Here is a 12817-nt window from a genome sequence, read left to right as displayed (position 1 = left end):
AGTGAGCTCAGTTTCTAGAGGATTAAATGGCATTTCTACATGTGTAAGGCATTCAATAAATCTGAGTGGCATTTGTGGTATGATTTTGTTTTTATTTATTTGCAAAGTGCAACAGGGTATTTATCGCTGAGACCAGAGCGAGAGGCTGGCCCACAAGAGAGATCAAGCCAAGAATAAACTAAACAGGAAGAAATTAAAATGAGAAGCAGAAAACTCTGAAATGCAATTTTGCTTTGTTTTTGTTCTATTTTTTTTGTGTGTGTGTGTGCGTGTTTGTGGAATTGACAGATTTCTAACCATCATGGCCAACAATCTGCTAAAGTATCAGCCCCTCACCTCATGTTGCACTAGTGCAGGGGTGTGAAACCCTTTAGCCCTCCATGTGCAGTTGGACTCCAACTCCCATCAGCCCCTATCAGCACTGGCAATGATCAGGGATGGTGGGAACTGTAGCCTAGCAAAATCTGGAGGGTCACATAGAACCCACTTCTGTGCTGGTGGTAGTGAGTCAAGGGAAAGTTGATACTTTCTGTGCAACCCTGTGATAAGGGTCTAGGCCGTAGGGTACCCATGTGTCCTACTTCAAAGAGGATGGTCCTCTCTTTGAAGGGTCATCAAAAAAATTAAAGATAAAGGAAGAGTAGGAGGAGCCTTGAATCTGAGCCAGCACACAGGTTTTCTGGTCACAATCCTCCCCAATCTGCTGAGATGTATTGTATTTCTATTTAAAGGATAGTAAGGTAAAGGGACCCCTGACCATTAAGTCCAGTCATGACTGACTCTGGGGTTGTGGCGCTCATCTCGCTTTATTGGCCGAGGGAGCCGGCGTACATCTTCCGGGTCATGTGGCCAGCATGACTAAGCTGCTTCTGGCGAACCAGAGCAGTGCACGGAAACGCCGTTTACTTTCCCCCCAGAGCGGTACCTAGTTATCTACTTGTACTTTGACGTGTTTTCGAACTGATAGGTGGGCAGGAGCAGGGACCGAGCAACGGGAGCTCACCCTGTCATGGGGATTCGAACTGCTGACCTTCTGATCGTCAAGGCTCTGTAGTTTGGTTGCTAATTCTGCAGCTATACTGATACATTTGCACATTCAAGTGATCTGCAAATTGGAGTCCTTCTGTTTGTAGCTCCCCTTTTTTTGGCATCGCATAAATGGCCGCCCCACTGGACCTTCTGGGAGGAGTCCATGCTGCAGCTTCTTCCTATGACAACACTGCCCCAGTTTCGGTGGGTCTCTGCTAGCATAGCATAAGCCGGGGGTCAGCAAACGTTTTCAGCAGGGGGTCAGCAAACTGTCCCTCAGACCTCGTGGGGGGCCGGACTATATTTTGAAGGGGGGGAAATGAACGAATTCCCATGCCCCACAAATAACCCAGAGATGCATTTTAAATAAATGACACATTCTACTCATGTAAAAGCAGGCTGATTCCTGGATCACCCGCGGGCCGGATTTAGAAGGCGATTGGGCCAGATCCGGCCCCCGGCCCCTAGTTTGCCTACCCATGGCATAAGCACTGGCGGACGAAGGGGGCACAGGAGCGATCCGTCCTGGGTGCAATCCAGGAGGGGGTGACATTGCAGCCGCCCCCGCCCCTGCCCCCGGGGCACTTGGCACTTGGCATGCATCCCCAGGATGCTCACCACTTGCCACGCACCCCCAGACGCACGACATGCCCCCCTGGGACATGAGCCAGCCATGCCCCCATATGTACGCCGCTCCCGGTGCCCGAGCAGGTAGCTTCGCCACTGAGCACAGGAAGGCCAAATCAGAAACAAGAAGAAGCCCATGTAGCCTGTGGATGGAGTGGGGAGTTACTGTATTTTTCGCTCTATAAGACGCACCTAGTTTTTGGAGGAGGAAAACAAGAGAAAAAATATTCTGAATCTCAGAAGCCAGAACAGCAAGAGGGATCACTGCGCAGTGAAAGCAGCAATCCCTCTTGCTGTTCTGGCTTCTGGGATAGCTGCGCAGCCTGCATTCTCTCCATAAGACGCACACACATTTCCCCTTACTTTTTAGCAGGGAAAAAGTGAGTCTTATAGAGCAAAAAATATGGTAAGTTCTTCAGTTTGCCCAGCTCACTCTTCCATCTGCACCCAAATTTCTATTTATGCCTTTCAACATATCCAGCTTTCTAACCCGGATGAAGCTGCTCCACTGATATTTTTTGGCATCGGTTTCATAATTCTGCTTAAAACTAACAGCACACTTTCTGTGCTTGGATGCAAGTGCCATTCAGTTCGGTGGGACTTTCTTCCAAGTAAGGAGAGATTCTTCTGAGTGAAGTAGCCGTGATGGCCCAGGCAAAATCAAACAGCCGAGCCTCCTTCGAAAGAGGATACGAGATCCCTATTTGTAGTTTGGTGCTGTGAAGGGATAGGCATTTTATTGTGAATGATAACGAATCGCATGCCGGCTGTTAAGTAAAAGAGCATGATGCTTTCCATAGCGTGAACCTCATGATCACTATTTATTGCTTGCAATGTTCCAAAGGAAACAGCTAATAAAGAGCGACTCCTGTATCATGACTGGCCTTTTCCTAATGATGTTATATACACAGGTACAACCAGTCTCCATGTACTTGGAACTAAAAGAAAAAAGAAAAAAAAGCCCACAATCGGCACTGCAAAGTTGTTGTGGAGATGAGAATCCTTATACATTCATCCAGTGCTTTACCAACTGCACTGGCTCCCAGTGGAGTACAGGGTCAGGTTTAAGGTGCTGGTTTTGACCTTTAAAGCCCTATGCAGCCTAGGACCCACGTACCTACGGGACCGCCTCTCCTGGTATGCCTCAAGGTCCACAAATGACAAGGTCCCAAGTCGCAAGGTGGTTAGATTGGTCTCTACTAGGGCCAGGGCCTTTTCAGTACTGGCCCCGACTTGGTGGAACACTCTGTCACAAGAGACTAGGGCCCTGCGGAACTTGACATCTTTCCGCAGGGCCTGCAAAACAGAGCTGTTCTGCCTGGCCTTTGGTTTGGACTCAGTCTGACCCTTACATCTCCCTCCCCTTATGGTTTTGATCTATGGGCTACTATTAAATTGAGGCTGCATTTTAAATTGTATTTTTAACCTGTATTTTAAATTGCTCCCCCCCCCCCATTATGTTTTTATTGTAATTTTACTGGTGTTAGCCGCCCTGAGCCTGGCTCTGGCCGGGGAGGGCGGGGTATAAAATAATGATAATAATAATAATAATAATAATAATAATAATAATAATAATAATTACTACTACTACTACTACTACTACATATTTTGCAAAATTCTGTCTCCAAGATGAAAGACACTTCTGATGTCTCCTAGAAGGCTGCCGATTTTAACAAGTGGGAAAGGGTAGATCAGGGATTCCCAAACTTGAATATCCAGCTGTTTTTGGACTACAACTCCCACCACCCCTGGTTAGCAAGAACGGTGGTCAGGAATGATGGGAATTGTAGTCCAAAACAGCTGGAGACTCGAGTTTGGGCAACCCTAGGGTACACCCGGGACGCGGGTGGTGCTGTGGTTTAAACCACAGAGCCTAGGACTTGCCGATCAGAAGGTCGGCAGTTCGAATCCCCGCGATGGGGTGAGCTCCCATTCTTCGGTCCCTGCTCCTGCCAACCTAGCAGTTCGAAAGCACGTCAAAGTGCAAGTAGATAAATAGGTACCGCTCCTGCGGGAAAGTAAACGGCGTTTCCGTGTGCTGTTCTTATTCGCCAGAAGTGGCTTAGTCATGCTGGCCACATGACCCGGAAGCTGTACGCCAGCTCCTTCGGCCAATAAAGCAAGATGAGCGCCGCAATACCAGAGTCGGCCACAACTGGACCTAATGGTCAGGGTTACCTTTACCTTTACTAGGGTAGATGAAATTCAGGGGAGACTGGACGCAACTGCTCAGTGGGGAGACAGGAGGCTAAAAAATAATAATACTTGGCATAAGATAGGCCAAGATAAATGAAGACTACAATTCTACATACTGGCAATGTGGAAGATGTCAAAGTCAGTGCCAGGCGAGTATTCCAGGGGACAGCATGTTTTTTGATTGGGGGGCACTGTTGAAAAGGCTCACCAGCTTTAGGACAGCTGATGGAGGGGACACACAGAGAAGGCCCATGTAATTTTTTTAAGCTGTCAGCTGAGTCTAGGATCTTCTGGCTGCCAAGCATGCACTCTGACTCAGAGCCATGGTTCCCCCCCCCCCCCGAATTCTATATATAGTGAATTTTTTCATGTGCTCATTGGATTTTCTTATCACATGGCCAAATCTCATTGCCTCCATATGATCAGTCCTTTGGATTACATCACCCTGAGCTTTATTCTGTGTGCTTTAAAAATCGTCTTTGATGTCTAACTGGTGGGAGCTGTTTGGAGGACTGCTTGTGAATTAGCCTGGGCAAAAGGTAGCGGCGACACCCCCGAGACCATCGTATTATTAGGTGCGCTTGAAGATTTCACGAAGCTGCTGTTGTTTTTTCAGACTGCGAAGCCTATTTTGCATTTCCCAAGGGGCAGAGATTTCACGCCATTCCAGGTTTTGTAAAGTGAGTTCCAGCTCCAAAAACCATACCGAAATGAAAATTTTAGGGTAAAATGCCTAAGAAAATGTTCTGTTTTTTTAAGGGGGTGTGTGTTCAAATGTAGTGTGAATTTTCGTGCGGGTTTTAAAAAATAAAGAGATTGATGGGAAAACAGAATGGAATGGAGTTACGACTGAGCAGAATGAAATTGGCCCAAGCAGAGTGATCTGCGCACCCCCACATAATAGCATAATACTAGAAAAGTGACCCTCACTTTCCTGCAACAACGGCTGTTGGCGTTGGCTTTGGAGTCAGGGCTCCATGTTAACATAGCATTAGGAACGGCAACACCTTGTAAATTGTAAAATTCATGAAAATTAAAAGTGGATGAATATTTCATGACGCCTCACTGAAAAGCAACTTAATTGCTCGTGTATTGTATTATTTATAAAACACAGAAAGCAATTTATCGTGTTTTACCTTAAAAACAGACTTGGAGCTGTGAGCGGCGGAAGTGGAGCCATCTCTCGTCGCGGAATGACTTTGGCGCTATTTCTGTCGGGGCTTAGGGGTCATCGGCAGCCCCCTATGGCAATGAGGGAAGACAACTGGATCTGTTGTTGCCATCTAAGTAGCTTAGGATACCAAGTGCCGACGAACAGATTTGAGAGAAAGGAGGATATTACTGGGCGCTCCCAATAGCATACTCCATATTCAGAGGAGGCTGGCTAGTAGCATTTTCTGTACATAACCTACCTATGGTCTTAGCTGATCATTTTCCATTGTGGTAAAGCTGCCACGGAAATGACTAGGGTGAAATCTGCTAGAGAGATGTTGCTCTTTTCTTCAGCGTTCCATACGAGACATTCATTGAAACAAGCTTCCTATATTAAGGGACACGGGTGGCGCTTCCTATATTAAGGGACACGGGTTGGCGGTTCGAATCCCCGCAACGGGGTGAGCTCCTGTTCCTTGGTCCCTGCTCCTGCCAACCTAGCAGTTTGAAAGCACGTCAAAGTGCAAGTAGATAAATAGGTACCACTCCTGCAGGAAGGTAAACGGTGTTTCCGTGCGCTGCTCTGGCTCGCCAGAAGCGGCTTAGTCATGCTGGCCACATGACCTGGAAGCTGTACGCCGGCTCCGTCGGCCAATAAAGTGAGATGAGCGCCGCAACCCCAGAGTCGTCCGCGACTGGACCTAATGGTCAGGGGTCCCTTTACCTTTACCTTTACCTTTATTAAGCGGTTGGAAGATGGATGGCGGCTAACAGATTGAGGTTGAATCCTGACAAGACAGAAGTACTGTTTTTGGGGGACAGGAGGCGGGCAGGTGTGGAGGATTCCCTAGTCCTGAATAGGGTAACTGTGCCCCTGAAGGACCAGGTGCGCAGCCTGGGAGTCATTTTGGACTCACAGCTGTCCATGGAGGCACAGGTCAAATCTGTGTCCAGGGCAGCTGTTTACCAGCTCCATCTGGTACGCAGGCTGAGACCCTATCTACCTGCGGACTGTCTCGCCAGAGTGGTGCATGCTCTGGTTATCTCCAGCTTGGACTACTGAAATGCGCTCTACGTGGGGCTACCTTTGAAGGTGACTCAGAAACTACAACTAATTCAGAATGCGGCAGCTAGACTGGTGACTGGGGGCGGCCGCCGAGACCATATAACACCGGTCTTGAAAGACCTACATTGGCTCCCAGTACGTTTCCGAGCACAATTCAAAGTGCTGGTGCTGACCTTTAAAGCCCTAAACGGCCTCGGTCCAATATACCTGAAGGAACGTCTCCACCCCCATTGTTCTGCCTGGACGCTGAGGTCCAGCGCCGAGGGCCTTCTGGCGGTTCCCTCATTGCAAGAAGCAAAGCTGCAGGGAACCAGGCAGAGGGCCTTCTCGGTAGTGGCCCCCGCCCTGTGGAACGCCCTTCCAGCAGATGTCAAAGCGATAAACAACTACCTGACATTCAGAAGACATCTTAAGGCAGCCCTGTTCAGGGAAGTTTTTAACGTGTGATATTTTAGTGTATTTTTGGTTTCTATGGAAGCCGCCCAGAGTGGCTGGGGAGGCCCAGCCAGATGGGCGGGGTATAAATAATAAATTGTTATTATTATTATTATTATTATTATTATTATTATTATTATTATTTAGACTTGAATGGTTTTCACAGCGATCAGAGCTGAGCTCCCTACTTTTATATAAAAAAGAAACTCTTGGCTATGTTTTCTATTAAAAACGAAAGAAGATCCTATGTATTTTGTACATTTGAGATTCTCCATTACTGGTGAATTTTATCAGCATTGATTCAGACCCAATTTATAGCTGCAACAGCACACAGAACGGTAAACTGGGCCAGGAAAAGCCAGGAAACTCTGCAAGTCCATTATATATAATCAGTACTAGTGATTGATACCCGCACCAGTCCACACTGGAAATAATTTTTGGGAACTGAATTATGTTGTTACACAAAATCGGGTGAGTTCCAGGTTTTCCCCACTCTTTTTCTTTGTATTGTTTTCTTTCAACTGCGGCAGCAATGAAGTTAGCATCTTGGACCAAACTGGAGCCGTGGGAATTTCATGGTTCCTGGCAGCATGGTACTATGTATGCTTTTTCATAAAAAATTTTTTTAAATTTATTTAATCATTTTTTCAATAAAAACAACAACAACAAAAAACACATACAACAAAAACCACAATAACACTAATAACGCAATTTAACAATTCATATTTGAGTACTGATATACCTATAACTACACCTTTTAAACAATATTTACCCACCTCTCCTTCCCCTACTTCCCACCACTGCCTTAACGCTTAAGTATTCCTTCCAGATTTCTTCATATTTATCCATTCTTAATTTGTGTCGATATGCAATTCGTTCGTAGGTAACTAGTCTGTCCGTATTGTCAATCCAGGCACTCAATGGGATCTTTTTGCGGCTCTTCCAATTCATCAAGACAAGTTTTTTTGCTTCTAATATGGCACGATACATCCATATATTTTTTTTACCCCTTGTAATCTCCCACGTTTCCGGTATATAACATCCCACTTTTCCGGTATATAATTTAGAATTAAATTCAAATCCCCTAAATAATACTATGTATGCTTGAGGCAGTGTCCTATTTACAGAGATCCTACTGCAGTGCCCACAGAATGGCAAGAAGAACCTGTGGGCTTGAAACAAATCCATTTGGATCACCCCATATTCTAGAAAAATCTCAAGCTGATACAAAATGGACCCATGACACCCAATGTCTAAACCCTGATTTTATGGACCTGTCCTATCACTAATTAATTGAAGGGGGGGGGTTATTGGGTTGTTTTTGTTTTGATTATGTATTTTGTGTTTTTATAATGTGATTTTATCCTGTGAACCACCCTGAGACCTGCAAGTATGGTGTGGTATAATAATAATAATAATAATAATAATAATAATAATAATAATAATAATACCTAGAGATGGGAAAGCCTGGAAAAAACATGGAAAAATTGGGGGGAGACCATATTTTTTTCCAGAAAAAAAGTGTGTGGAATATTCAAGCTATATCAAACTGTTTTTTTTTTTTCAATTTTTCCATAAAAAGTGGCTTTGGGAAAAAATGAGAAAAAACCTGTGCCCCCCCCCCCAGGCCTTCCCATCTCTACCACCACCAAATGCCAGTATGGATAGTTCTAGTAGCAACCAGTGAGTGTCTGACAACTGGACACACACACACACACACACACACACACACACACACAGTGAGAGAGTGAGAGAGAGAGAGAGAGAGAGAGAGAGAGAGAGGCCATCTACAAAACTAAAGGGAATGGTCCATTAATCCAATGTTTTAAGGCTCACAATCCTACTTACAGATATGTGGGGTTAAGACTGCAGCCTAGCTTGCTGCCCTGACTTCATAGTCCATTATAAATTTGTCGTCCTATCTCATTTTCCTCCCTTAGACATGTGGGTGAGAGGTCTGGCAGTTTAGTTATATGTCAACCAAATTTGGGGGTGGGAGTGGTGGAATTTAGGTGATGGATGAATGGTCAAACATAGCCTTGTGGTTCACTCCACTTTGACAAAGAGGTTCATCCTTTAACTGAGGAGTACAGATAAAATCCACAGATGACAAAGGAGACCACTTCTTTTGAAGTGAAAAGAACTGTAATGAGTGATGCATGCCATCCACTTATAAAAATAATCGTAGAAAGCAGATTAGGGTTGAAATCCTAACCCCACTTATGTGATAGTGAGCCTCATTTAATTCAACGGGACAGACCTCTGAGGATTGAGGTTAATGCATATAACCTGCCTTTGGCAATATAAATCATGAAACAATTTATGTATTTATGTATGACACCCTTGCTACATATGCTTTTTGCCTTAATTTTCTACAAGAAAAGTTTTTATTAAAAAAAAACTTTTCTTGTAGAAAATTAAGGCAAAAAGCATATGTAGCAAGAGTTTGTCCTGCAGTTGGGAGGGATGGAAGCAAATCTACTTGATAGCTAATTTTCAAAAGATTTCTTCAACATCCTTACATCTCCACCCTCATCATTCAGCCTGGACACTGAGGTCCAGCTCCGAGGGCCTTCTGGCAGTTCCCTCACTGTGAGAAGTGAGGTTACAGGGAAGCAGGCAGAGTGGCACCCTCCCATCAGATGTCAAAGAAATAAACAACTATTTGACTTTTAGAAGACATCTGAAGGCGGCCCTGTTTAGGGAAGTTTGTTTGTGTTTGAAGTTTTATTCTGTTTTTAATGTTCTGTTGAAAGCCGCCCAGAGTGGCTGGGGAAAATAATAAATAAATAATAAAATAAAATAAAATAAAAATAGTGTCATATTTCATGTTCACTGCTGGAATCAGACATTCGTTTCATGTCCTCCAAAACTGTAAATTATGGCTTGATATTTCTAATTTTCTTAACCAAATGCTAAATGGGAAGAATTGTTGGGAAAATCCGACTTGCCTAGGCAAATAGATTTTCAGTGTCACTCCAAACACCTTCCTCTCAACTGACCAGCAAACACTGCTGCTCTCACAGAGATCTGAATATGTAGCCTTGGCAACTTGAATGCATGGACACTTGGGCCAGGGACCATGTTTTGTGTCTCAGAACTGGATCCGAAATCCTTTCCAAGGAAAGATTTCAGAAACGGTGGTGTTTTGGATACACACTAACAGGAGTAGCCAATATGGTATGTACAGGTATTACTGATCTACAACTCCCTTGTCCCTGTCCATTGACTATGTTCCCTGGAGTGAATCAATGTAGACAATCTCTACATTGTATAACCAACCACTTAGTATTATCAACTACTTAGTCACCACACTGAAAAACAGTGCTGGATCAAAAGGCCTTGGAAGACAATGCAAAGTGTTGTTTTTTTTAAATAAAAAAATTCAAGGAATAAGCTTTTTGAGAGTCTGTTTATTTTTCCTCCTGAGCAAGATAAACACGGCCTTATCTTAAGAATAACTCTGGTCATCTGAGTTTGCGAGCGAATGTTTCATTAGAGTATGAAGTGCCAAGGAAATAATGGAAAACTGTATAAGGGTTCAGCATTGAATAATCTATTGAAGGATTCTTTTAAATAAGTTATTTACCTTTAACGTTATTGAGGAGAAAGAACGGAATGTGTGCTTATGGTAGCCTTCAACTTTTCACACCTGTATCATATATCATTCTTAAGAGTGACATCTTCTGTTACTATGGAAACAATTTTGACATTAAAATGTGTTTATTGCTGGGCTATCAAGAGAGTGATTCTGGGGGAAAAACAGAAAAGGTCAAAATATCAGAGTAATTCACATTACACTATACATTTCAACACATTCCTTCAAAGATGGAATGAAATGAGCTATCGCTTTTTGAAAGGAAGCACTTAAGCCTGGTCCAAATACTCTCTGACAATGGCGGGATATAGTAAGAGGCTGAAATTACAATCATATTCATGCCATCTTTGTACCTGGCATTGTGTTCCCACCCCCTATAGCGAACTCTTGCTGTACTCTCAAACATTTCCATTATTGCTGACTATATTCATATGGGCATTTCTCTTTCCTGTCCTCAGATGCTATACAAGTTGTTTTTTGTGGTAGATGTAAACCGAGCAAAGCGGTCTTTTGAAAGCGCCAACACAGCTTTGTTTTTATCTTAATACTTTATCTTAATATACTGTAATTCACGTCTTTCACCAATTAAAAAATCAATTTTAACCTAATCCTTTATATCATTTCTGCTAAAACCACATTACTTCATTCCAACAACCTTCTAACATTCCTTAATTTTGCAATGTTTCTGTAGATAGACTTTAATTTTTTTTCCAATCTTCTTCCACCGACTCTTCACCTTGGTCTCGGATTCTGCCAGTCATTTCCGCCAATTCCATATAGTCCATCACTTTCATCGGCCATTCTTCCCGGGTGGGTAAATCTTGTGTCTTCCAATACTTCGCGATGAGTATTCTTGCTGCTGTTGTTGCATACATAAAAAGAGTTCTGTCCTTCTTTGGTACCAATTGGCCGACCATGCCCAGGAGAAAGGCCTCTGGTTTCTTCTGAAAGGTATATTTAAATACCTTTTTCATTTCATTATAGATCATCTCCCAGAAAGTCTTAATCCTTGGGCATGTCCACCAAAGGTGAAAGAATGTACCTTCAGTCTCTTTACATTTCCAACATTTGTTATCGGGCAGATTATAAATTTTTGCAAGCTTGACTGGTGTCATGTACTACCTGTATATCATTTCCATAATATTCTCTCTTAAGGCATTACATGCCGTAAACTTCATACCAGTGTTGGAAAGGATTTGCTGAAACATCTAATTGAACTAGAATACAAAAAAGGGAGGCGTGAGGAGGTCAAGGAAATAAGCAAAAGAAAGAAAGTTATGTAAAGGCTTGACTTGTTTTTCTTTTCTTGTTAATTGTTTGTGTTTTTTCTGTCTTTTTTATTTTTATTTTTTGTCTTTTTATTCTTTATCTATGTAATTTTTAAAATTTGAATAAATACTATTTTAAAAAAAATAAAATGAAAGCGCCAACACAGATAGGCTATGCATTCGTTTCAGGACACATGGGAAACTTAACCAAATGAGGGTCCATTTGGTTCTATTTTCGTGCGCCCTGAAATGAATATAAAGAGAAAGCAAGGAGTACGACAAGGCTGTATATTGTCTCCCTGTTTATTGAACTTATATGCAGAATTCATCATGCGAAAGGCTGGGCTGCATGAATCCCTAGCTGGAATAAAGATTGCCGGAAGAAATATCAACAACCTCAGATATGCAGATTACACAACCTTGATGGCAGAAAGTGAGGAGGAATTAAAGAACCTTTTAATGAGGGTGAAAGAGGAGAGCGCAAAATATGGTCTGAAGCTCAACATCAAAAAAAGAAGATCATGGCCACTGGTCCCGTCACCTCCTGGCAAACAGAAGGGGAAGAAATGGAGGCAGTGAGAGATTTTACTCTCTTGGGCTCCGTGATCACTGCAGATGGTGACAGCAGTTACAAAATTAAAAGACGCCTGCTTCTTGGGAGGAAAGCAATGACAAACCTAAACAGCATCTTAAAAAGCAGAGACATCACCTTGCCGACAAAGGTCTGTATAGTTAAAGCTATGGTTTTCCCAGTAGTGATGTGTGGAAGTGAGAGCTGGACCATAAAGAAGGCTGATCGCCGAAGAACCGATGCTTTTGAATTCTGGTGCTGGAGGAGACTCTTGAGAGTCCCATGGACTGCAAGAAGATCAAACCTATCCATTCTTAGGGAAATCAGCCCTGAGTGTTCACTGGAAGGACAGATCCTGAAGCTGAGGCTCCAATACTTTGGCTACCTCATGAGAAGAGAAGACTCCCTGGAAAAGACCCTGATGGGAAAGATGGAGGGCACAGGGAGAAGGGGACGACAGAGGATGAGATGGTTGGACAGTGTTTTCAAAGCTACCAGCATGAGTTTGACCAAACTGTGGGAGACAGTGGAAGACAGGAGTGCCTGCCGTGCTCTGGTCCATGGGGTCATGAAGAGTTGGACACGACTAAATGACTAAACAACAACAACAACATAGGCAAACCCAGTTAGATGGGTGGGGTATAAATAAATAAATAAATAAATAAATAATTAATAAGAATTACTACTATATTATTATTACTTCTTCTTCTTCTTCTTTGGCGATCACTCATAGCCGAGTAAGATTGTCTTCCATAAACACAGTTTTAACAATGAGTCCATAAGTGACTGTGGAGGCCAATTCTGGATGCACACGTCCTTCCACAGTGGGGACACTGGTTTCCGGGCGGGAGCTGTTGTGACGGTTGCGACAAGAG

This window comes from Podarcis cretensis (assembly GCF_951804945.1).
Source record: "Podarcis cretensis genome assembly, chromosome: 1".
Classification (NCBI taxonomy): Eukaryota; Metazoa; Chordata; class Lepidosauria; order Squamata; family Lacertidae; genus Podarcis; species Podarcis cretensis.
Note: the sequence above shows the minus strand (reverse complement) of the source record.